Raw genomic sequence first — 23,493 nt, 5'->3', positions numbered from 1 at the left:
GACTTATAAGCAGAAACAGTATTAAATGGCAAAATAAGGCATCACCTCACATTCCTAGGAAGAGGCCTTGTACTTGATATAGCATGTTTTGTTTTTGCTTATTTCATATGTCCAGAGAAGGGAACGGTGGGGAAGGTTAATTTGTGTGTGACTAATACTACTAATTACACTAAGAAAAGGCAATAAAATTCAACACCCCCCTCCCCTTTTTTTGTTTGTTTTCAGGATCAATATCCTTGCTGAACAGTGGAATCACAGACCAATAAAAATAAGCTCCTACTTGAACATCATTTGACTGGTTAGCCAGGTAATTCACTTTTACTTTGACTTGATCCTTTGTGATTTTCTCTCTCCCCCCTCTGAAGATCCTGACATTCCTTTTATGATTTAATCTTAAACTTGTGTCGTATTTCATGTTTTTCAGTTTTGTTTATTTATTTGAGAGAGAGAGTGGGTGGGGCAGGGGAAGAGAATCTTTAAGCAGACTCCCCACTAAGCGCAGAGCCCGATGTGGGGCTTGATCCTAGGACCCTGAGATCATGACCTGAGCGGAAACCAAGAGTCAGATGGTTAACTCACTGAGCCACCCAGGCACCCTCATGTTTTTCTCTTTAATGATAACATTAGTTGAATGACTGAATGGTCTTGAAATAAGTGAATATATATCTGTATTCATATATATGTGTATATATATACAAACATAACTTTTTTGGGGAAGAAGGGAACTATATGTTACAGTTTAATGTGAGTTACTACCCTCCTACCCACTTCTCCCTTATGTGTGAATACTTTAATGTTTTTTTTTTTTTAAGATTTTATTTATTTATTTAAGAGAGCACAAGCAGGGGGAGCGGCACACAGAGGGAGAGGGAGAAGCAGGCTCCCTGCCGAGCAGGGAGCCCAATATGGGGCTCGATCCCAGGACTTGGATCATGACCTGAGCCGAAGGCAGATACTTAACTGACTGAGCCACCCAGGTGCCCACTTAATGGTGTTTATTCAAAATCTGAATCAATCCCATTTATTTCTTCTATTTTACCTTCTGAAGACTAGTTTCCCTAGATTGCTTGTGCTGACATATAATATCTCATATAATAACTCCTGTCCTAACTCCTGTTGCACCAGGATAGGAGATATGAGAATAGAAAAAGTTGTCTGATACTCAGGAAAGCAGTTACCCTTTGCTTAGCTAAAATTCTTTCTGTTAATAATACTGTTATTCTTCTGGTAGCTCAGCTTGAAATCCAAGTCATCTTTGAACTGCCCCCCCTCCCGCCCCTTTGATAAATTAGTTATTTAGTAAACAGGCCTTATCTGGTTTTCTGTTTTCCTGTCTTCTGTATTTGTACCACTTTGTGCTTGACCTAGTTTCCTAGGTCAAGATACCATAGTTTCTTGCTTATATTTGTTCAAATGTCCCTTTATTCCCTCTTATCTACTGTTTCTAGCACTTGAAATTTTGCTTAGAAAATTTCCTTAAGTACGTCCCTTTTAATTAAGCCTCTGTTCTGCTCTAAGCTTTGTGTTTCCATTCCCTGGTTTACAGAAAAAAAATACAAACTCCCTTCTCTGACATTTGAAGCAGTCCTTTATCAGGGAATCTATCTAAACCTCCGGTTTCCGCTCTCGCTGTTTCCCTATAAAATCCTTCAATTAATTATGGTATATACATACCCATTATATTCTGAACATAGTAGAGAACTATCTCCATGCTATTTATTTAAAAAAACAACAACAACAACACTTCTTTATTTGGAAGTCATTTCCATTTATAGAAGTTATAAAAATAGAGTATAAAAAACATCTAGATATCCTTTAGCCAGATTCACCCACTTGTTTATCATTTGCATCCGTGTGCGCTCTCACTCTTTCTTCCCCTCTCTCTAGATGCATGCATAGTTCTTTTCTGAACTGAGGGCAAGTTACATATATTGAGCTTCTTTCTGCTAATACTTCTGTATTCTCTAAGAATAGGGTCATTCTCTTATAAAGCTGTTGTACAGTTATCAGCTTCATAAATGGACTCTGACACAAATGTATGGTCTGTCTTCCAGTTTGGTCAGTTGAACTAATAAAGTCTGTTAACAGCGTTTCCTTTGCTTCCTGTAGAATCCAGTCTAGGGTCGGGTACTTCATTTACTTCTCTTTAGCCTCCTTTTTCCTGGAATATTTCCATAGCCTTTGTCTTTTATGGCATTGACATTTTTGAAGGACACAGCCCGTCCCCCCTTTTAATAGAATGTTCTTCATTTTATGTTTCTCTGAAGTTTCCTTGTGATTAGTTTGAGGTTATGCATTCTTGGCTGGAATGTTGTGTAGGTGATGTGATATCCTGAGAAAGATGTACAATTTCTGGAGACACATGATTTCTTTTGTCCCTTCTTAGGATATTAATATTGGTTATTTGGCCAGGATGTTGCCAGATTTCTCCACTGTATAGTTTATTTTCCTTCCATGCAATAAGCATTTGTGGGGAGACAGTGCAGATACCATGGGTCTCATCACAATTTGCTCTAGACTTAACATTCATTGATGATTCTCACCTGATTTTATTTTTCACTGGGTTGGCTTCAAAATGGTTGTTTTTTGATTCCAGCGTTCCCTTTATACTACAAGTCAACCCTTGACATTATTCTGTAATCAAGAGCCCTATCAGTTTGGACTCATGAATTCCTAGGTTTTCAATTGATAAATTCATTACTCTACCTAATTATTTTGATATTCCAGTTGTCCTGTGTTTAGAAAGTGGAACTTTTTTTTTTTTTTAATATTTAAGCGATAGAAAGTGGAGTTCTTTCTTTTTTTTTTTCTTTTTAAAGATTTTATTTATTTATTTGACACACAGAGAGAGATGGTAGGCAGAGAGGCAGGCAGAGAGGGGGAAGCAGGCTCCCTGCTGAGCAGAGATCCCGATGCAGGGCTGGATCCCAGGACCCTGAGACCATGACCTGAGCCAAAGGCAGAGGCTTAACCCACTGAGCCACCCAGGTGCCCCAGAAAGTGCAATTCTTAATCAATCTTCCTATCCTTTTGAGGAAGAATGGTATTAGAGACTGGAATCCTGTGGGGGTGGGAGGTGTCCTCATTGCTCATGGGTTGACCCTTTCAGTGGACAGAGCTAGTAAAATATGTGTGCTTAACACACATATGTGCATATACCAACATACTTGTACCTAAACACTTTTATAGCAACATGCATATACATAATTTAGAAATCATGAGTTTATATCAGTATTCCAGCTTCACTCCCTGTCTACAGGGTTCTTTCTCTGCACTTACTGTTTCATATTTTTATGTCCCTTTTTATGCTGTGAGAAACCGTGGCTCCCATCATTATCAGTGCATTTACTCATTTGCTCTATCCTATCATACATCTCAGAAAATTTCAGAGTCACTTTGCCCATTTCACCACAATAAACTTAAAGTGGAGAATTTATATATAGTTCTTCACTGTTTTACAACCATCCTGCCCAAGTCTGAGAATGAATAAATAAATATTATATTCTTAAATTACTTGAATCAGCCTTCTCTTGTTCCTTTCTTGCTTTCCCTTTCCTCTTCACTTCCCACTCCAACTTTCTGCATAAGGTAGTTATAGTATTCATTTGAAATTGAATTAGGTTCATTTTTTTCCCAGGTTTTTAAAAAAGATTGATTTATTTCAGAGATATGTGCATGTGCGCAGGCTTGCGTGTGAGAAAGGGAAGGGGCTCCAGGAAGGGAGGGGGGTTTGGTAGGTGAGGCAGGGGGAAGAGCAGAGGGAGAGGAAGAGAATCATAAGCAGACTACCCACTGAGCGTGGAGCATGGAGCCTGATGTGTGGTTTGGTCTTCAACCCTGAGATCATGACCTGAGCCAAAACCAAGAGTCGGATGCTTAACTAAGCCACCAGTGTGCATCTCCCCCCAACTTTTTAAAAAGTGGGCTCCCTGATGGAGCTGGGAGTTGGGAGCCTCAACCTGGGGCTTGACCTCAAGACCCTGAGATCATGACCTGAGCCGAAATCAAGAGTCATTAGCTTAACTGACTGAGCTACCCAGGTGCCCCCAGATGTTTTTTTTAATGGTCCTTCTCATTCTGATTGGCTTTAGTTTTGAAGTTGCAGAAAACAAATTCAAATTATACAAAGGATGCACTTCCCTTCTGTATCCTTTGCATCCCATTTCCCCCCTTTCTCATAGTAACCAGCCTTGCTCTTCCCCAGCCCCTTTCTGATTTATTTTTTTACATAGTTTACATTATGTGCATATACCATAGTTTACTGAAGGCGATATCCTATGTATAGGTATTATTTAGGTTGTTTCCAGTATTTTACAGTTAAAATAATGCTGCAGTGAATAATCTTATGAATATATATTTTTATATTTGGGGAGTGTTCCTTCAGGATAAGTTCCTGGAAGTGAGGCTACTGTATTGAAGGGTAAGTGTGTGTGTAGTTTTTGTTAGATACTGTCAAATCACATTCCATAAAGGTTACACCATTTTGGATTCCCACAAGCAATGTATGAGAATGACTATGTGTTTAACCGCAGTCATTCTGCAAAAGTTTTTTAGCTCAGCATAATATGTATATTTTTTACATGTATCTACATTATTGCATGTATCGATAATTGCTTTTTATTTCTGAATAGTATTCCACTGTGTGACTAGTTTCTCATTTTTGGCTGCTATGAAGAATAAAGCCACTCTGAACATTCAGGTAGAAGTCACTGTGTAGATTTTCCCCTCTTGAGTAAATACCCAGGAGTGCAGTTGGGAGGGTCTTATGTTAAGTGTATGCTTATCTTTTTATTATTTTTTATTTTTTTAAAAGATTTTATTTACTTATTTGACAGAGAGAGATCACAAGTAGGCAGAGAGGCAGGCAGAGAGAGAGAGAGACGGGGAAGCAGGCTCCCTGCTGAGCAGAGAGACCGATGTGGGGCTTGATCCCAGGACCCTGAGATCCTGACCTGGGCTGAAGGCAGTGGCTTAACCCACTGAGCCACCCAGACGCCCTGCTTTTCTTTTTATTAAAAAAATTTTTTTTGTTTCAATTTTTTAATACTAGTTAGTTAGAAAACTTAGTATTTATTTGTTTCAATTTTTAATTTAAATTCTGGTTAGTATATGCTTATCTTTTTTTCTTTTTTTTTGAAATTTTAAAAAAATTTAATTTTATTTTTTCAGTGTTCCAAGAGTCATTGTTTATGCACCACCCCAGTGCTCCATGTAGTGCCTGCCCTCCGTAATGCCCACTACCAGGCTCACCTATCCCCCCACTGCCCTCCCCTTCAAAACCCTCAGTTTGTTTCTCAGAAACATGCTTCATCTCATGCTTCATCTCTCATGCTTCATCTCCCCCTCCAGTTTTCCCCCGTTCACTTTTCCTTTCCTTCTCCTAATGTCCTCTGTGTCATTCCTTATGCTCCATAAGTAAGTGAAACCATATGATAATTGACTTCTCTCTGCCTGACTTATTTCACTCAGCTTAATATCCAGTCTCGTCCATGTTGATACGAAAGTTGGGAATTCATCCTTTTTGATGGAGGCATAATATTCCGTTGTATCTATGGACCATATCTTCCTTAGCCATTCGTCTGCTGAAGGGCATCTTGGCTCTTTCCACAGTTTGGCAATTGTGGCCATTGCTGCTATGAACATTGGGGTATGGCCATTCTTTTCTCTGCATCGTATATTTGGGGGTAAATACCCAGTAGTGCAATTGTAGGGTCATAGGGTAGCTCTATTTAAAATTTTTTTTTTTTAAAGATTTTTATTTATTTGACAGAGAGAGAGAAATCACAAATAGGCAGAGCAGTAGGCAGAGAGCGGGGGAAGCAGGCTCCCCGCTGAGTAGAGAGCTCGCTGTGGGGCTTGATCCTAGGACCTTGAGACCATGACCCGAGCCGAAGGCAGACGCTTAGCCACTGAGCCACCCAGGTACCCCCCCAAATTTTTTTTTATTTGACAGAGACAGCCAGAGAGGGAACACAAGCAGGGGGAGTGGGAGAGGGAGAAGCAGGCTTCCCGCTGAGCAGGGAGCCCAGTGTGGGGCTCCATCCCGGGACCCTGGGATCATGACCTGAGCTGAAGGCAGGTACTTAATGACTGAGCCACCCAGGTTAGTGCTTTTTTTATGTACTAAGAGATTTTTGCTTATCTGTAGGTTATGAAGCTCTTCTCTTGTGTTTTCTTATAGAAGTTTTATACCTTTGACTTTATATTAGGTCTCTGACCCATTTTGATTTAATTTTTGTGTATGATGTAAAGAAAAGATTGAGGATGAGTTTTTTTTTTTAATTTAAATTTTAATTTTTTTGTAAGATTTTATTTATTTATTTGACAGACAGAGATTACAAGTAGGCAGAGAGACAGGCAGAGAGAGGAGGAAGCAGGCTCCCTGCTGAGCAGAGAGCCCGATGCAGGGCTCTATCCCAGGACCCTGTGATAATGACCTGAGCTGAAGGCAGAGGCTTTAACCCACTGAGCCACCCAGGCGCCCCTGAGGATCAGTTTTTAAAATGTGCATATTCTGTTCCAGAACTATGTGTTGACAAGACTCTCCTTTTTCCATTGCATTGTCTTGCTAACTTAATCAACTGACTGTGTACATAAGAATCTCTTTCTGGTCTTTTTTCTGTTCCATTGATTTATATATCAGTCTTGTGCCCACCGTCATTGTCCTGATTACTAAAGCTTTTATAGTAAGGTTTGAGAGTAAGTAATGTGAACTTTTCAGCTTTTTTCCTTGTCGTGATTGCTTTGGCTTATCTGAGGCTTTTGCATTTTGATAAAAATTTCAGAATCAGGGGCGCCTGGGTGGCTCAGTGGGTTAAAGCCTCTGCCTTCGGCTCAGGTCATGATCCCAGGGTCCTGGGATCGAGCCCCACATCAGGCTCTCTGCTCTGCAGGGAGCCTGCTTCCCCCTCTCTCTCTGCCTGCCTCTCTGCCTACTTGTGATTTCTGTCTGTCAAATAAATAAAAATAAAATAAAATCTTTAAAAAAAATTTCAGAATCAGTTTGTCAGTCCCTGCAGTTCTTCAGTCGCTCTGAGAAACTGTCCTGCAGAATCTAGCTCGCTGGGACATCCTGAACTATGGTCATTATCTTGTCAGTTCAAGGTTGCTGGGCTCTTTTTGGGTTCCTTATTCCTGTGCTGTGCTGTGGAAATTGCTTTTTGGCCAAAAGCCTGATTAGTAGTAGGATTCATGTTGTTGCCTCTTTGCCCCCTAAATGTTTTTCTAATCTTGGGGAACACAGTTTGTCACTGCCTGTTCTCTGATACCTGAAAATATAGTTTGTTGTTATAATTTGTCCTGTTCACTGTAGGATAGAGTTTGTTACTTTCTTGGATTAAAGAGAAGTCCCACAATCGATTCTCGAGTTCATTTAAAAAAAAAAAAAAGGCTCTTCTCATGTTTTGGCGGATTGACAGTTTTTAAAAATCTTTTATTTTTTAGCACAGGTGCCAAAATACATGTTTTGTTTTGTTTTTTTTTTTTTAAAGATTTTGTTTATTTATTTGACAGACAGGGATCACAAGCAGGCAGAGAGGCAGGCAGAGAGAGAGGAGGAAGCAGGCTCCCTGCTGAGCAGAGAGCCCGATGGGGCTTGATCCCAGGACCCTGGAATCATGACCTGAGCCGAAAGCAGAGGCTTTAACCCACTGAGCCACCCAGGTTCCCAAAATACGTGTTTGTTAACCATAAAATCTTCTTTGAGCATTTAAAAAAAAAGATTTATTTATTTTAGAGAGAGTACATGAGCGTGTGAATGGGGAAAGAGGCTGAGGGAGAGAATCTTCAAGCAGATTTTCTGCTGAGTGTGGAGCCTGATGTGGGGCTCCATCTCACGACCCATGAGATCACCCACTGAGCCAAAACCAAGACTTGGATGCTCAACTGACTAAGAAACCCAGGGGCCGTGAGCACTTTTTTTTTTTTTTTTTTAAAGTAAGTTCTAGGCCCAACGGAGGGCTTGAACCCATGACCCTGATGAGATCAAGAGTTGCATGCTCTACTGACCGAACCAGCCAGGCGCCCTTGGGCATATTTTATTGAGCAACTTTTGAGGCTAGAGGATTAATTTCTGTCCAGAAGTTTTCCCAAGGAATATAGGATTGATCTTTTAAACTCTCTTACTTGTTTTTGTATTGTGAGACTAGGAAACCAATCCAGACTCTCTGTACCAGATTTCACATTAGAGTACCTATAAACTTGGGTGAAGTCATCTCTTTTCCAGGTTCTCTAAATGTACTAAGTCTGTGGCCTGTTTGGGCCTAACCTTCCTTCTACCTTTGAGCCCTTGGTTCCTATAAGCCAAGAATAAGTACCAGGCTCATAGGCATTAACTTATATAAATTGCAGTCTTAGTTCGTTAATGGTGGGCTTTTCATGCCTGATTAATTGAGAATGATTCTCAATTACGGCCTTCAAGATATGGCCTCAGTTGTCCAATTACCCTGGTAAAATAATTGACAGATTTTTACTAAACCTATGCTGTTAACATTATTGACATGAGAAATAGAGAGACAAAGTTTTTATTTACTTATTTATTTTTAAAGATTTTGTTTATTTATCTGACAGAGACATAGTGAGAGAGGGAACACAGGCAGGGGAATGGGAGAGGGAGAAGCAGGCTTCCTGCTGAGCAGGGAGCCCAGTGTGGGGCTCAGTCCCAGTATCCTGGGCTCATGACCTGAACCAAAGGCAGACACTTAATGACTGCGTCAGCCAGGTGCCTCAGTTTTATTTTTTAATACACACACTTCTGAAAGTTAAAGTATTTTTAGTAAGAGTAATTTGTTAAATTGAGGGCTAGAGATGAAAAAGAAAAAGGGGCTTCCTCATTTACCCATCAGAAAAGAAATAATAATATTCAAAAAGAACAGTTAAATTTCCCCCTTCTCTGGTTCATTCAGTCCTATGTAATTCTGTTTTGTTTAATCTTTTTCTGTAATCTGCTCTAAAGAAGTTACCTCCTTCAGGTATATAAAGAGACCAACACAGTTTGACTTAGTCCTCTAGTATAGTTGTAAAATTGTATGTTACTGGAGCTTAGTATAAGTCTATCAACCAGAGTCTATTTCCTAAAATACAAGGATTTAAAGGTACTTTATACAGTCTTTTTTTTTTTTTTTAAGATTTTATTTATTTATTTTGTAGAGAGAGAGCACAAGTGGGGAAAGAGGCAGAGGGAGAAGCAGGCTCTCCATTGAGCAAGGAGCCCAATGTGGCCTCCATCCCAGGACCCTGGGATCATGACCTGAGCCAAAGGCAGGCACTTAACCAACTCAGTCACCCAGGTGCCCCTCTGTAGTCTTTTCGGTGAGAATCTTGGACTTCAAAGCAAGTATCAGAAAGAAACAGAGCCACCCATTTGGCAAAAGACATTTCTGATGCTTTTCATTCATCTTTAGATCGGAGTTTTCATCAGCTGATCTTTCCCTTTGGCCTGAAGGGATAGATAACCTTTGATTTACTGAAGTATTTGTGGCTAATTGTATCAACTTTTTTCTCCGAATGTCTTTATTTCGTATAATTTTTGAAAGGCTGGATTACTGGATATAAAATTATAGGTTAACAATTTTAATTTCAGCACTTTTTCTAATCTATCCAAAATGTGTTTATTGGGATGGTTTCCCACTCATCTTGATTCAGGAGCTTTTAAGTGCTGCTTCCGTCTGAAGGTACATCCTTTTGTAAGCCTTGCTTTTCCTCCTGTAGACTGGCTGGCAAAGGACCGTGGAATAGCCAGCACACAAAGCTACTGTTTGTGCATGGCTGAGGATGTTGGTGATCATATAGCATTCTGGGCACTTCACTTCCAGGAAGTAGGAATTTGGGCTCTGCACCAGGTGCTGCTGCTTGTGCTTCTGTTCTTTCCTCAGGGATGGAGGAAGTTCTCATGTTGGGGGGAGGAGATAGTCACCACTGAAAAGTAGTTCAGCGCTCTGAAGATGTTGTTCCATTTTCTTGTTGTTTCTGAAAAAATCGCTTTTATCCTTGTTCCTTTGTATGTATGATCCTTCTTCCTGTGGCTACTTTCATGATTTTCTCTTTTGTTTTTTTTAAGATTTTATTTATTTATTTGACAGAGAGAGAAATCACAAGTAGGCAGAGAGGCAGGCAAAGAGAGGGAGAAACAGGCTGCCCGCTGAGCAGAGAGCCTGATGTGGGGCTGGATCCCAGGACCCTGAGATCATGACCTGAGTCGAAGACAGAGGCTTAACCCACTGAGCCACCCAGGCGCCCCTCTCTTTTGGTTTTTAAACAGTTTGTGGTGTATTCAGGTCTAATTTTCTTCGTATTTGTTTTCCTTGGGATTCTTTGCGCTCCTTCAATGTATAGTTTGGTGTTTTCACCAAGTTTGGGGAAGTTTTGGCCTTTATTACTGCAAATATTTTATTCTTTTCTGCCTTCATTCTGATTTCTGTGACTCCAATTAAATGTTTGTTGATCATTTGATACTTCTTACATATACTTAAGGCTCTCTCCATTTTTCTGCAATTTTTTTCTTTCCCTTAGGTTCAGTTACATTTTTCTGTCATTTCTGATCTGAGTAATATTCAAAAATAAAATGCTTTTATATCTCATCTCGTTCTTAAAACCCATGGTGGAAAGGGCCTTAAGAAAAGCTAATGTATTTATCAGAGTTGTATAACTAATTTGTGGTGTCATTGAATTAGAATATAAATCTGGACTCTTTGCAAATTTCAGACCATTTTCTTTCTTTAATTTGTGAACTTTTATCCTGTAATAAGTTGCTATCTTGTTAAATGTTCATGTTGCTATGTATAGGAGTAGGGGTAGTGGTAGGGGATCTTAATTTTTTGCAGTTTTACAATGTTTAAGTTCTTATTTGATTTAAAAAATGATTTTCAGTGAAAGAATTTAGGTATCACTGAAGTCAGTAATACCTTAAGAACTAATCTTTTAGTTGACATTCTCCAGCAGTTAAAATATGTCTATGGTTATTCAACAGAAATTCATCTTTAACCACAGAAGTTTTCAAATCACGAGTTTTTGGACTCTCAGGCTGTGATATCATTCATGGTCTTGGAAGTTAACTCTTTGAAGTACAGTCTCTTACCCGTCTCTTTTACTTCATGAAAATTTCTTAAACCAGTATTTGTGTTATCTTAATTAAAACGAGAGCATTATGTAGTTGGATAAAGGAATGAAAATATATTGCTAAGGTCAGGATAATTATTAAGTGCCTTTATATCACATTTTATTAACACTTTAGTTTTTCTTTTTTTTTTTTTTTAAAGATTTTATTTATTTATTTGACACAGAGAGAGAGAGAGAGAGACAGGGTGAGAGGGAGCAGGGAGAGTGTAAGAGGGAGAAGCAGGTTTCCTGCTGAGCAGAGAACCCGATGCGGGGCTTGATCTTAGGACCCTGGGATCATGACTGAGCCACCCAGGTGCCCCAGCATTTTAGTTCCTAAAATGTTCTGTCATAGGGCTACCTGGGTGGCTCAGTGGGTTAAGCCTCTGCCTTTGGCTCAGGTCATGATCTCAGGGTCCTGGGATCGAGCCCAGCATCGGGTTTCTGCTCAACAGGGAGCCTGCTTCCCACCCTCCCTCCCCGCCCCCGCCTGCCTCTCTGCCTGCTTGTGATACCTGTCTGTCAAAGAAATAAATAAAATCTTAAAAAAAAAAGTTCTATCGGGACGCCTGGGTGGCTCAGTTGGTTGAGCGGCTGCCTTCGGCTCAGGTCATGATCCCAGCGTCCTGGGATCGAGTCCCGCATCGGGCTCCTTGCTGGGCAGGGAGCCTGCTTTACCCTCTGCCTCTGCTTGCCACTCTGTCTGCCTGTGGGCTCGCTCTCTCTCTCTCTCTCTCTCTCTCTGACTAATAAATAAATAAAAATCTTTAAAAAAAAAAAAAAAGTTCTATCATAGCCTTCTAGAGAATTTGATATTCAAAAGGTATAGGAATGGCATTCAAAATTGTAAGGACTATATCTCTGTCCTTCAGTTTAGTTTGAAATTGAGCTACTAAAGTTTAAAGATAACTTTTAATTAAAAGTTCTGCTTTTATTATGCTTTATAATTAAAATGTATGAAGCTCACAGACATCTTGTAAAGCAGCTATTATTGAAAGACCAAACAATTTAAGGAAATTACTTCTAGGTTTATATTTTATATATGTGTAGAAAAATTGACATTTGTTAATTTTATCAGTTGCCTGCCTAGATATATCATCCCTTAAATTTAAATCTAGAAAATACAGTCTGTCAGTGGTGGTGGTGGTGGTGGTGGTGGTGGTGGTCTTAGCGTGAGAACTAGGAGTGGTGGTAGTCTCAGTTTGACATCAGTTTTCTCATTATGATCAATTCGTTTGTTTTACAGAACATCACAGGTTCTTTCCAGCTTAAGTTTCTATGATTGATGGATCTAGTTCCTCATTACAGAGCCTTTTAGTTATCCTGCTAACTGCTTCTCCCCCTCTAACTGTAAATGCATGCTGATTGCTTAGATTAGGAGATGAAAGTATTGGTAAGGTGAAGGTGCTTAAACTATTTTTTAAAGGTGGTGGATAGGGATAGGTCAAGAATCTGCAGTCATGGGGTGCCTGGGTGGGTCAGTGGGTTAGGGCCTCTGCCTTCGGCTCAGGTTCATGATCCCAGGGTCCTGGGATCGAGCCCCGCATCGGGCTCTCTGCTCAGCAGGGAGCCTGCTTCCTCCTCTCTCTCTCTCTGCCTACTTGTGATCTCTGTCTGTCAAATAAATAAATAAAAATCTTTAAAAAAAAAAAAAAGAATCTGCAGTCATTGGTGATGACCTGGTAAGGGCCATTACTTATTTATTTATTTTTAAAGATTTATTTATATTACAGAGAGAAAGAGAGTGTGCCAGCGTGTGTGCACACAAGCAGGGGGGCAGAGGGAGGAGAGGGAATCTGAAGCAGATGCTGTGCTGAACGTGAACCCAAGGCGGGGCTCCGTCTCATGACCCCAAGATCACGACCTGAGCTGAAACCAAGAGTCAGTCACTCAACTGACTGTGCTACCCAAGCATCCCTAAGGGCCATCATTCTTAACTGTTTTCTTTTTGTTAAAAGACTAGTTGGAATTTCCAGTTAATGTGACCAGGAAACAGTAACTTCTTACTGGAAACTTAAGCTGAGCCATTGAAAGACAATTGTTAAAACAGCTGTAGACAGTGCAGTAACACTCAGCTTTCATGAAAAAAGGAGTAAACTATTTATTTTTTGGTTGAAATGGTTAGGAGCTTGGACTCTGATGTTGGAAAGACTTGGATTTAATTTGTCGTTCCATCACTTATAAGATGTGTAACTTTGGGTGAGTTATTTTACCTCCCATATCTCTTTTCTCATGTAAAAGAGGGATAGATTTGAACTCTACTTTTATCTGTTCTGCATATCAGAGGGTTGAAATAGGGGTTAAAATGAGAGTAATAAATGGAATGCCCTCAGCACAGTATCTAGCTCAAATATTAAATATATATTCATTTAACATTTTTAACTTAACAGTGTTTTTTAATTTAACATAAAGTTATGCAATACTTTATATAAATAGGAGTATATGTTATATGTGTTTTGAAGTGTACTTCAGAAAACACCTTTGAACCTACTGCTTAAGAACTGGAAAGTTGTTAGGAATACCAGCTCCCTGTGTGTCTCTCCATGTTGCTTGCTCTTCTGCTTCTGTCCCAGGTAACAGATACCGTAATTCACTTACCTTTTTTTTTTTTTTTAAAGATTTTTTTTTTATTTGACAGAGATAACAAGTAGGCAGAGAGCAGAGAGGCAGGCAGAGAGAAAGGAGGAAGCAGGCTTCCCCGCCGAGCAGAGAGCCGGATGCGGAGTCTGATCCCAGGACCCTGGGATCATGACCCAAGCTGAAGGCAGAGGCTTTTAAATCACTGAGCCACCCAGGTGCCCCTTCACATGCTTTTTAAAACTTAAAAAACAGGGGTACCTGGGTGGCTCAGTGGGTTAGGCCTCTGCCTTCGGCTCAGGTCACGATCTCAGGGTCCTGGGATCGAGTCGGGGGCTCTCTGCTCAGCGGGGAGCCTGCTTCCTCCTCTCTCTCTCTGCCTGCCTCTCTGCCTACTTGTGATCTCTCTCTGTCAAATAAATAAATAAAATCTTAAAAAAAAAAACAACTTAAAAAACAAACAAACAAAAAAACCCCCTACATGTGTGTGTTCATGAACCATGTTTAGTTTTTATTTTTAGCTTTACAAAAAATGAGTGTAATATACTTTATTTTATTTTACTTTTTGAAGATTTATTTATTTGGAGAGTGAGAGTGCATGCTGGGCGGGAGAGACAAAGGGAGAGGGAGAGAATCTCTGGTCGACTTCCCCTGAACTTAGAGTCTGACTTGGGACTCCATCCTATGACTCTGAGACCACAACCCCCTGCTGAAATCAAGACTCAGTTGCTCAACCGACCAAGCTACCCAGGTGCCTCTAATGTACTTGCTTTTTAAAAAAAAAACTTGATTGCTTGTAATATTCAACCATGTTGTGTATAATTTATTTTTGCTACTACTATATTGTATTTTTTTGTATGGCTTTATTTTTAAAATTTGGGATTGATGGTCACTACAGTGTCCTCTGGTTTTTGATGTATGAATGAAGTTTCAACGAACATTTTTGTGTGTTTTGTTGCAAGATTACTTTTATTGCCCTAAAGTTTTTAAATATAAACTTGATTTTAACTGCCAGTGTACTAAATTTGCATTTCCTGTAGAACTTCTTTAGAAAAACTAAACTTTCTTATTGAAATAGCCCTCTTTTATTAGCTAATTTATTTTACCTTATACTAGTCATTTATTATTTATCACAGGATTAGTAATACGCACTGCCATTTTCCTACGTAACTTTAGGTACTTGATTTTAAAAGAAAATTTAAGTATAGTTTACATTCAATAAAATTCACCAGCCTGGGGCGCCTGGGTGGCTCAGTGGGTTAAAGCCTCTGCCTTCGGCTCAGGTCGTGATCTGAGGGTCCTGGGATCAAGCCCCGCATCAGGCTCTCTGCTCAGTGAGGAGCCTGTTTCCCCCCCACCCCCCCCACCCCCTGCCTGCCTCTCTGCCTATTTGTGATCTCTCTCTGTCAAATAAATAAATAAATAAATATAAAAAAAAATTCACCAGCCTTAAATTTGTAATTTGCTGAGTTTTGACAGATGTAACCATTATCTCAATCATGACCTAAGACACTCTTTTACCATCCCCTGAAGTTCTTTTGTCCTTCTGTGCCATCAGTCCACTCCACTGATAGCTGGTGGCCCCTGGTCTGCTTTAAGTTATTAGTTTACCTTTTGTGAATTTCATATAAATGTATTCCCCTTATGCATATAATGTATTGTTTGTAATTGTTCCACTGTCCTTGGATATTTTGTTCTTTTTCCTTTTTTCTCTTTGCCTTTCAGTTTTAGAAACTTGTATTGATCTTTAAGCTCACTGACTTTTTTTTTCTTCCTCAGCTGTGTCCCGTCAACTGATGAGCCCATCAAAGGCATTCATTTCTGTTAATGTTTTTGATTTCTAATATTCCCATTTGCTTCTTTCTCATAGTTTCCGTCTCTCTGCTTATATTACCCATCTGTTCTTGCTTGTTTTCCACTTTTTCCATTAGAGTACTTAGTATATTAATCATAATTAAAATCCCACTGTTGGTTTCCAGTGTTGTTTTTTTAAATATTTTTAAAGAACCTGGCTTCTTTCCTGTTTACTAGCAAATTTTAGAGGCTTCTTAGGATATGTCATCAAAATCTGCCTTCACCTGGGGCGCCTGGGTGGCTCATTCGTTAAGCGCCTGCCTTATGGCTCAGGTCATGATCCCAACATCCTGGGATAGAGACCCGAATTGGGCTCCCTGCTCAGCGGGGAGCCTGCTTCTCCCTCTGCTTGTGTTCCTTCTCTGGCTATCTCTCTCTGTCAAATAAATAAATAAAATCTTAAAAAAAAAAAAGATTTTATTTATCTGTTTGACAGAGAGTCAGGGAGAGGGGGAACAGAAGCAGAGGGAGTGGGAGAGGGAGAAGTAGGCTTCCCGCTAAGCAGGGAGCCAGATGCAGGGCTCGATCCCATGACTGTGGGATCATGACTTGAGCTGAAGGCAGATGCTTAACGACTGAGCCACCCAGGTTCCCCCATGTCAAAGACTTTAAAAATTAATTGAAAGTCATACCCAGACCTATCTGCACTCTCCTCTTTGTCTGTTAAGTGTTTATGAGATGCTTGTGGGCATCTTGTGATAGTACATCCAGAAAATTTGCTCTTAAGCGTGTAACATCCATTTAAAAAATTACCCAGAAAGCCATAATTTTGGTGTATCTACTGTTTTAGGGTAATGAAGTGCTCTGGTTATAAGTGGAAAAACCAGAGTTATTTTACTTTAGATAATCTGACCACATGTAGTCCCTCACTCCCTTCTTATTTTTTTTCTTTAGGTTTTTTACTTTTAAGAGTTTCCTTCTGTGGAGGGAATATTATATTTAAACTGTGGAGATTATATGATGATATGTAGGAGAATATTAATGCATTTATAATGTAAAAACTTACAGATTTTAGCGGTGTCTGGGTGGCTCAGTTGGTTAAATAATCTGCCTTTGCTCAGGTCGTGATCTCAGGGTCCTGGGATGGAGCCCAGTGTCAGGTTCCCTGCTCAGCAGGGAGTCTGCTTCTCCCTCTCCCTCTGCCCTTCCATCCCTGCTGGTTCCCTTTCTCTCAAACAAACAAACAGCAAACAAACAAATATCTTTAGAAAATAAAAGCTTAAACATTTAAATTTACTGTTTATCAAACAGCAACTTTAAAAAGCAACTTTTTTGAGCATAGGTTTCCATACTATACAGAGATTCTTTTTTTTTTTTCCAAATTATTTATGTATTTGTCAGAAAAAGAGAGAGAGAGCGAGAGAGGGAGAGAACACAAGCAGAGGGAATGGCAGGCTGAGCAGGGAGCCCAGCGTGGGACTCATTCCCAGGACCTTGGGATCATGACCTGAGACAAAGGCAGATGTTTAACTGACTGAACCACTCAGGCACTCCAATAGTTGTGTTTTTGTTATTAAATCCAAAGACTGAATGTTAAGCTGGTTTGCTTTAGATGAGACTTTTAGAATATGAAGAGAAAATTATTAAAATTGTAAGATCCGGGGCACCTGGGTGGCTCAGTGGGTTGAGCCTCTGCCTTCGGCTCAGGTAATGATCTCAGGGTCCTGGGATCGAGCCCCGAATCGGGCTCTCTGCTCAGCGGAGAGCCTGCTTCCCCCCTCTTTCTGCCTGCCTCTCTGCCTACTTGTGATCTCTGTCAAATAAATAAATAAGATCTTTAAAAAAAATTGTAAGATCCGTCTTTGACACGAACAACAGACTATCTACACTAAATTCAGTCACTGTTTTCTGCTCTTGGTGAAAATGGATGGAGATGAGGTTTTAGTAGTTGTTTACAGTCAAGGCTCATAAAAAGGGCAGTTTTATTGCATTTAGAAAATAGAGGCATAGAAAATTTGTCACATCAGTAATAACATAGCTCTTGTAGTACTTAATTTTGTAACTTAATTAAGAAATATAATTGACCTAATATTATCAATCTAAAAAGTGAGCTGCTGTACAAATAGTCCAGTTTATACCACTGTTACAGATGGCCCTATCATATGCCAAACTCTCAGATTACTTTCTTATGATTCTTTGTTTCCAAAACCTGTTTTAATAAGAATGTTTTTGAATCTGTGCAATATTTAACATATAAAGCCTGCGTTATTTTGAAGTTGATATTGAAAACCTTTAAACTTCTGACCTTGAATAGAATTTGCTATGTATAACCATTACATGCAGCTGCTGGATTCAAAATTGCCTTTTCTGGGTCTCTGCTTTGTGAAAAATAGTGTGTATTGGACATGAGTGCATGGCAGCTGACATTTATCAAGGATAACAGGAGCCTTACTCATTTTCACATTTTAAAGTAACTTTGAAAGCTTTGCATGTGCACACATGCTCAACATATGTTCCTAAGATTTAAATATATTTTTCATCATGTATCAATGAAACCAAATTTCAGTCTTTAATGAGCTGTGTGATGTGTGAGCACACAGACATATAAAGATCAGTGTAGGATATTTAATTCACTTTAACAGAATTTTATTTTTCATACTTTAAAAGTATTACAAGTAAAAATGTACCTACTTGTATGCTGGGTAGCCCTCTTGTTATGTAATGTGTTATTTGGCATTTCTTTCATTACTGTACTATAAAATTTGACCCTGATATAGAAAACTAGTTATAGAAATTATTTTTTTCTAGTCAAATACTGGTATATTGCTCTTCTGTTTGAAAATATTTTTATGGAGCTATTTTACTGGAAGGTGACAGAATTAGAATTGGGATTGCATGATTTTTAGTCTTGGTTCTTAACCTTTTAAAATTTTCTTTAAAGATAGGTTGTGGTAATAATTTAGAAAGGATTCTAAAATGAAACTGCAAAATTCATAATGTGTTGGCAAACTTGTTAGTTAAAATAACACCTTTTAATGGTTGGTATGGGTTTCAGACATCGCAGCCCTTTAGTATAGTGATATGCAGATGACATTGACTTGCTGCAAGGTAACAGGAGACATGCTTTGACTTCTGAAGATAAATTGGCCATGCACAGCTGTAATCCTACTGTCTTTTCATTTCCAGACGTATTGAGTAGTATGAGGCCTTTGATACGTAGGTCCTAGGTAGTAAGTTGAAATTTAATTTTTTGTGTATATGTGAGTTTTTACTTGGGCTTTTGATAAGCGTGTTTTGTGGTAGGAAGGTACCATATAAATTGTGGGGACGTTTTATTACTTAAATAACTCTCCGAATTTGAAATGTAAGAAGGCTGAGTTCCATTTTTTCCCCATTTTCCTTTCGGCAGTTAATAAGGAAGTCATTTTATTAAGCGTGATAAGTAGTAAAAAGTTTTAAATTTAGACTAGTTAAATTTGCCAGTGTCTTTATATTTTAATAAAATGCAAAGCAAGTATGAATTTTAACAGGACTTTTCAGAGAAATCATCCTTAATCACTGTGACCTAAGTGCCCTTTCTAATAAGAGGTACTGTTTCTACAAATTTTTTTCACACAGAAATGCACAATATCAGAGAGGGATGCCTAGCTGGCTCACTTGGTAGAGCTTGTGGTTCTTGATCTCAGGATCACGAGTTCGAGCCCCACATTGAATATAGAGTTCACTTAAAAATAAAGCTTTTAAAAAAAATAAAGAAAATACTTGATGTTTGCATAAGAACAGTTTAATACTACTACCAGAACTTTATTTGTAGATATTAGTATCTTTGAGAATTCAATACTTCCCAAAGACATCTCTTTAATCTCCTAGGTACCAGGGTTTAGGCAGTTGGCAGAAGTTCTTCAGCCAGTATGGGAATTAAAAAACAGATCCTTTGTTTCCTGAATTTATGTGGATTATAAAAGTAGTTACTTTATAATCACAGAGGCAAAATTGTGTTTTTTTTTAATAACCTTGATTCTGTCTTTAAATCATGAGATTCTTTAGGGAGCCATTTGTTAAGGCTTAAATGTGCTCAAATAAGCTTTGTTTTTGGTCTGTGGTTATTATTGTTTCAGCAACCTTGTAAAGGTGTGGTATGTCCTGGGGCATCTGGTGGCTCAGTTGGTTAAGTGCCTGACTCGATTTTGGCTCAGGTCATGATCTCAGGGTTGTGAGATAGAGAGCCCTGCTTTGGGCTCTGTGCTGGGGCCTGGAGCCTGCTTAAGATTCAGTCTTTCCCTCTGCCCCTCCCACATCTCTCTCCCTCTCTTTAAAAAAAAAAAAAAGTGTGGTCCATTTTAGGAAATGTGTCCAAAAAAAAGTGTGTCCATTTTAGGAAATTGAGCTTCAGAGACTTAAATTTGGTGATAGATACCATGCTGGGGCTTAGATCAGCTCTTAAGTCTTTGTCCTTTATTACACTGTGCTGTGTTTGATTTGAATTCATCAGTTTTCATAACCAGTCCACTGATTGTGTGTGTTGTGTTGTATCATGTTGTGCCTAGTATAGGAATTAATTCTTTATTGAGTTTCCAGATAGGGATTTAAGTATCACTTGCTAACTAAGACTCTCCAGAGTTAGGATATTTGGTGCTCAGATAATGGGTGATACTATCTCTCTTTTTATACTTTCTAATTTATGGAGATTTATAATCCAATCTTTTCACAATGACTTATTCTATTTTCATTTATTTTTTTCATGGCTGTCAAATTTTTATCTTCTAAGGATCATAAGCATTCATTTTAAACTTAGAGGTTTCATTTTATTGGGTGGTGAATTCATCTTCCAATATTGATGAATTTCTTGGTCATCTTTCTTAGTTCTGTTTTCAAATACACTTGGGAATTTTCATTTACGATTTGCATCTTTTAAAAAAATTAACATAAAATTTATTATTTGTTCCAGTGGTACAGGTCTTTGATTCATCAGTCTTAAACAATTCACAGCACTCACCATAGCACATGCCCTCCCCAATGTCCATCACCTGGCCACCCCATCCCTCCCATCCCCTTCCACACTCCAGCAGCCTTCAGTTTGTTTACTGAGATTAAGAGTCTCTTATGGTTTGTCTCCCTCTCTAGTTTCGTCTTGTTTCATTTTTCGCTCCTTTCCCCTGTGATTCTCTGTCTTGTTTCTCCAATTCCTCATATTAGTAAGATCATACAGTTGTCTTTTTTTTTTTTTTAAAGATTTTATTTATTTGTCAGAGAGAGAGTACACACAAGCAGGCAGAGAGGCAGGCAGAGGCAGTGAGAGAAGCAGGCTCCCTGCTGAGCAAGGAGCCCGATGTGGGACTCGATCCCAGGACCCTGGGATCATGACCTGAGCCGAAGGCAGAGGCTTTAACCCACTTAGCCACTCTGGCGCCCCTACAGTTGTCTTTCTTGATTGACTTATTTTGCTTAGCATAATACCCTCTAGTTCCAGCCACTATGATTTGCATCTTAAATGGGAAATTTAGTTTTCCTTTTGTTCATTTGGTACTCCCCATGTTGACCCCTTCTCCCTGGCTTGGTACCCCAGCTGTTTCTGTTGCCTTCTCCCATTTCCACTCTACCTTTGGTCTAGGTCTGGGACTCCAGTCTGAAATATTCTTGCAATATTAGAGATATGAGGACTCTTTGTTATACACAGTGTTATACACTGCAGGTTGTAGTTTGATGTGATCAGTAGCTTGTTATTGATGGTTATAGCTTTTCTTCACCTTCCTTTCAGCAGTTTTTTGGTTTTTACCTGTGAGCATTGCTTTTGGTCCTGTTGGGCATGATTGGATTTCCTGACAAAGCAGTTGCTAGTTTCTGGTTCTGAAATTCAGTGGGTTCATGGAGTCATCAGTTCATTACTGTATATTTGCTCTTTGTTTTGGTCCACAGTCATTTTGTTATGTTTGAGCATGTCTGTGTCTTCCAAAATAAATAAAAAATACATACTTGTTATTGTTATATAGAGTGGGGGGAAGAGTGGTTGGTTGAAAGCAATAATCCACGATGTCATCAGGAAGTTCTGTTTTTTTAAAATTTTTTAATTAATTTAAAATTTTTAATTCCAGCATAGTTAACATAAGTGTTAACGTTAGTTGCAGGTGTACAATATGGTGATTCAGCAGTTCTCTACATTAGTCAGTGCTCATCGTAAGTGCACTCTTAATCCCCATCACCTGTCTCACCTACCCCCTACCCACCTCCCCTTTGGTAACCATCTGTTTGTTCTCTATAGTTAAGAGTCTGTCTTTTGGTCTCTCTCTTTGCTTTCCTTTGTCCATTTGCTTTTTTCTTAAATTCCACATATGAGTGAAATCATTTGGTATTTGTCTTTCTCTGACTTATTTTGCTTAGTATTATACCCTCTAGCTCCATCCACGTTGTTGCAAATGGCAAGATTTCGTTTTTTTTTTTTTAAGATTTTATTTATTTATTTGACAGAGAGAGAGAGAGAGATCACAAGTAGACAGAGAGGCAGGCAAAGAGAGGGGGGGAAGCAGGCTCCCTGCTGAGCCGAGAGCTGGATGCGGGGCTTGATCTCAGGACCCTGAGACCATGACCTGAGCTTAAGGCAGAGGCTTAACCCTCTGAGCCACCCAGGTGCCCCGATTTAATTCTTTTTTTTTAATGATTTCTTTTAATTATTTTAGAGTGCGAGAGTGAGCAGGGGAGAGGGTCTCAGGGAGAGGGAGAGAGAGAGAATCTCAAGCAAACTCTGTGCTGAGCGTGAAGCCCAGTGTGGGGCTCCATCCTTCAACCTTGGGATCACCGCCTGAGCTGAAACCAAGAGTTCAAAATGCCTAACCCACGGAGCCACCCAGGTGCCCCAAGATGTCATTCTTTTTTTATGGCTGAATAATATTTCATTATACTCATATACACACCCCACATCTTCTTTATCTATTCGGCTGTTGAGAAGACACTTGGGCTGCTTCCATAATTTGGCTGTTGTGAATAATGCTGCAATAAACATCAGAGTTCATGTAATCTTGTGAATTAGTGTTCTTGTCTTTTTTGGGGTAAATACCCAGAGGTGCAATTCATGAATCATATGATATGGTAGTTCTGTTTTTAACTTTCTGAGGAACCTCCATACTGTTCTTCCACAGTGCTATACCAGTTTGCATTCCCATCAACAGTTCCCTTTTTTCCACATCTTCACCAGCACTTGCTTCTTGTGTTTTGAGTTTATCCTTTTTGACAGGTGTGAGGTGATACCTCATTGTGGCTTGAGTTGCTTTTCCCTGAGGATGAGTGATGTTGAGCACCTATTCTTGTGTCTCTTGGCCATGTTTACGTCTTCTCTGGAGATATGTCTGTTCATGTCTTCTGTCCATTTTTAAGTTGGGTTATTTGTTTTTTGTTTTCATTTTGAATTAAGTTCTTTGTCTATTTTGGATACTAACCCTTTGTCAGATACGTCATTTGCAGATATCTTCTCCCATTCCGTATGCTTTCTCTAGTTTTATTGATTGCTGCATTTCCTTTGGGGTGCAGAAGCTTTTTATTTTGATGTAGTCAGGAAGTCCTGTTTTTTTAATTTCACAACCTGGCTTATTTATATAGGCTTGGAGATAGTAGATACTGAAATATTTATTAAATGAATGTGAACAGGATCTTGGAGAAGCCATACCAGTTTCAAACCTTTAAATCCAAACTTAATCTACTATAGTGGTTCTCAAAAGTGTGATTCATGGTCCTTTGGGAGTCCCTGAGAACTTCAACAGGGTCCATACAATTAAAATTATTTTCATAATAACCATTATTTGCCATTTTCATTCTATTGGTGTTTGCATTGATGGTGCAGAGCCAGTGATTCAGAAAACTTCTGGCACCTTAGCTTGAATCAAAGCAGTGGCACTACAGACTGTACTAGTGGTCATTACATTCTTTACTTTCCTGCACTTAGTTTAAAGGAAAAAAACAAACCAGCAGCACTTCTCACTTAGGATTGTCCTGCATGAAGCAGCAAAATTTGCTCATTTCATTAAATCTTGACCCTTG

General features: G+C 39.1%; 1 protein-coding gene across 1 annotated transcript in view; it reads left to right on the top strand.

The window, feature by feature from the left end:
* NCOA3 (nuclear receptor coactivator 3) overlaps window positions 1–23,493 on the top strand; it is a 139,731-nt gene that overhangs the window by 70,282 nt on the left and 45,956 nt on the right. Inside the window, exon 2 of the mRNA XM_080814268.1 lies at window positions 226–307. The gene's annotated coding sequence lies outside the window, so the exon portion shown is untranslated. The remainder of the gene's footprint in view (window positions 1–225; window positions 308–23,493) is intronic.

This window comes from Martes martes (genome assembly GCF_963455335.1).
Source record: "Martes martes genome assembly, chromosome: 9".
NCBI classification, from domain to species: Eukaryota; Metazoa; Chordata; class Mammalia; order Carnivora; family Mustelidae; genus Martes; species Martes martes.
The sequence above is the reverse complement of the archived record's forward strand: the minus strand, read 5'-3'. Positions and strand labels throughout refer to the sequence as shown.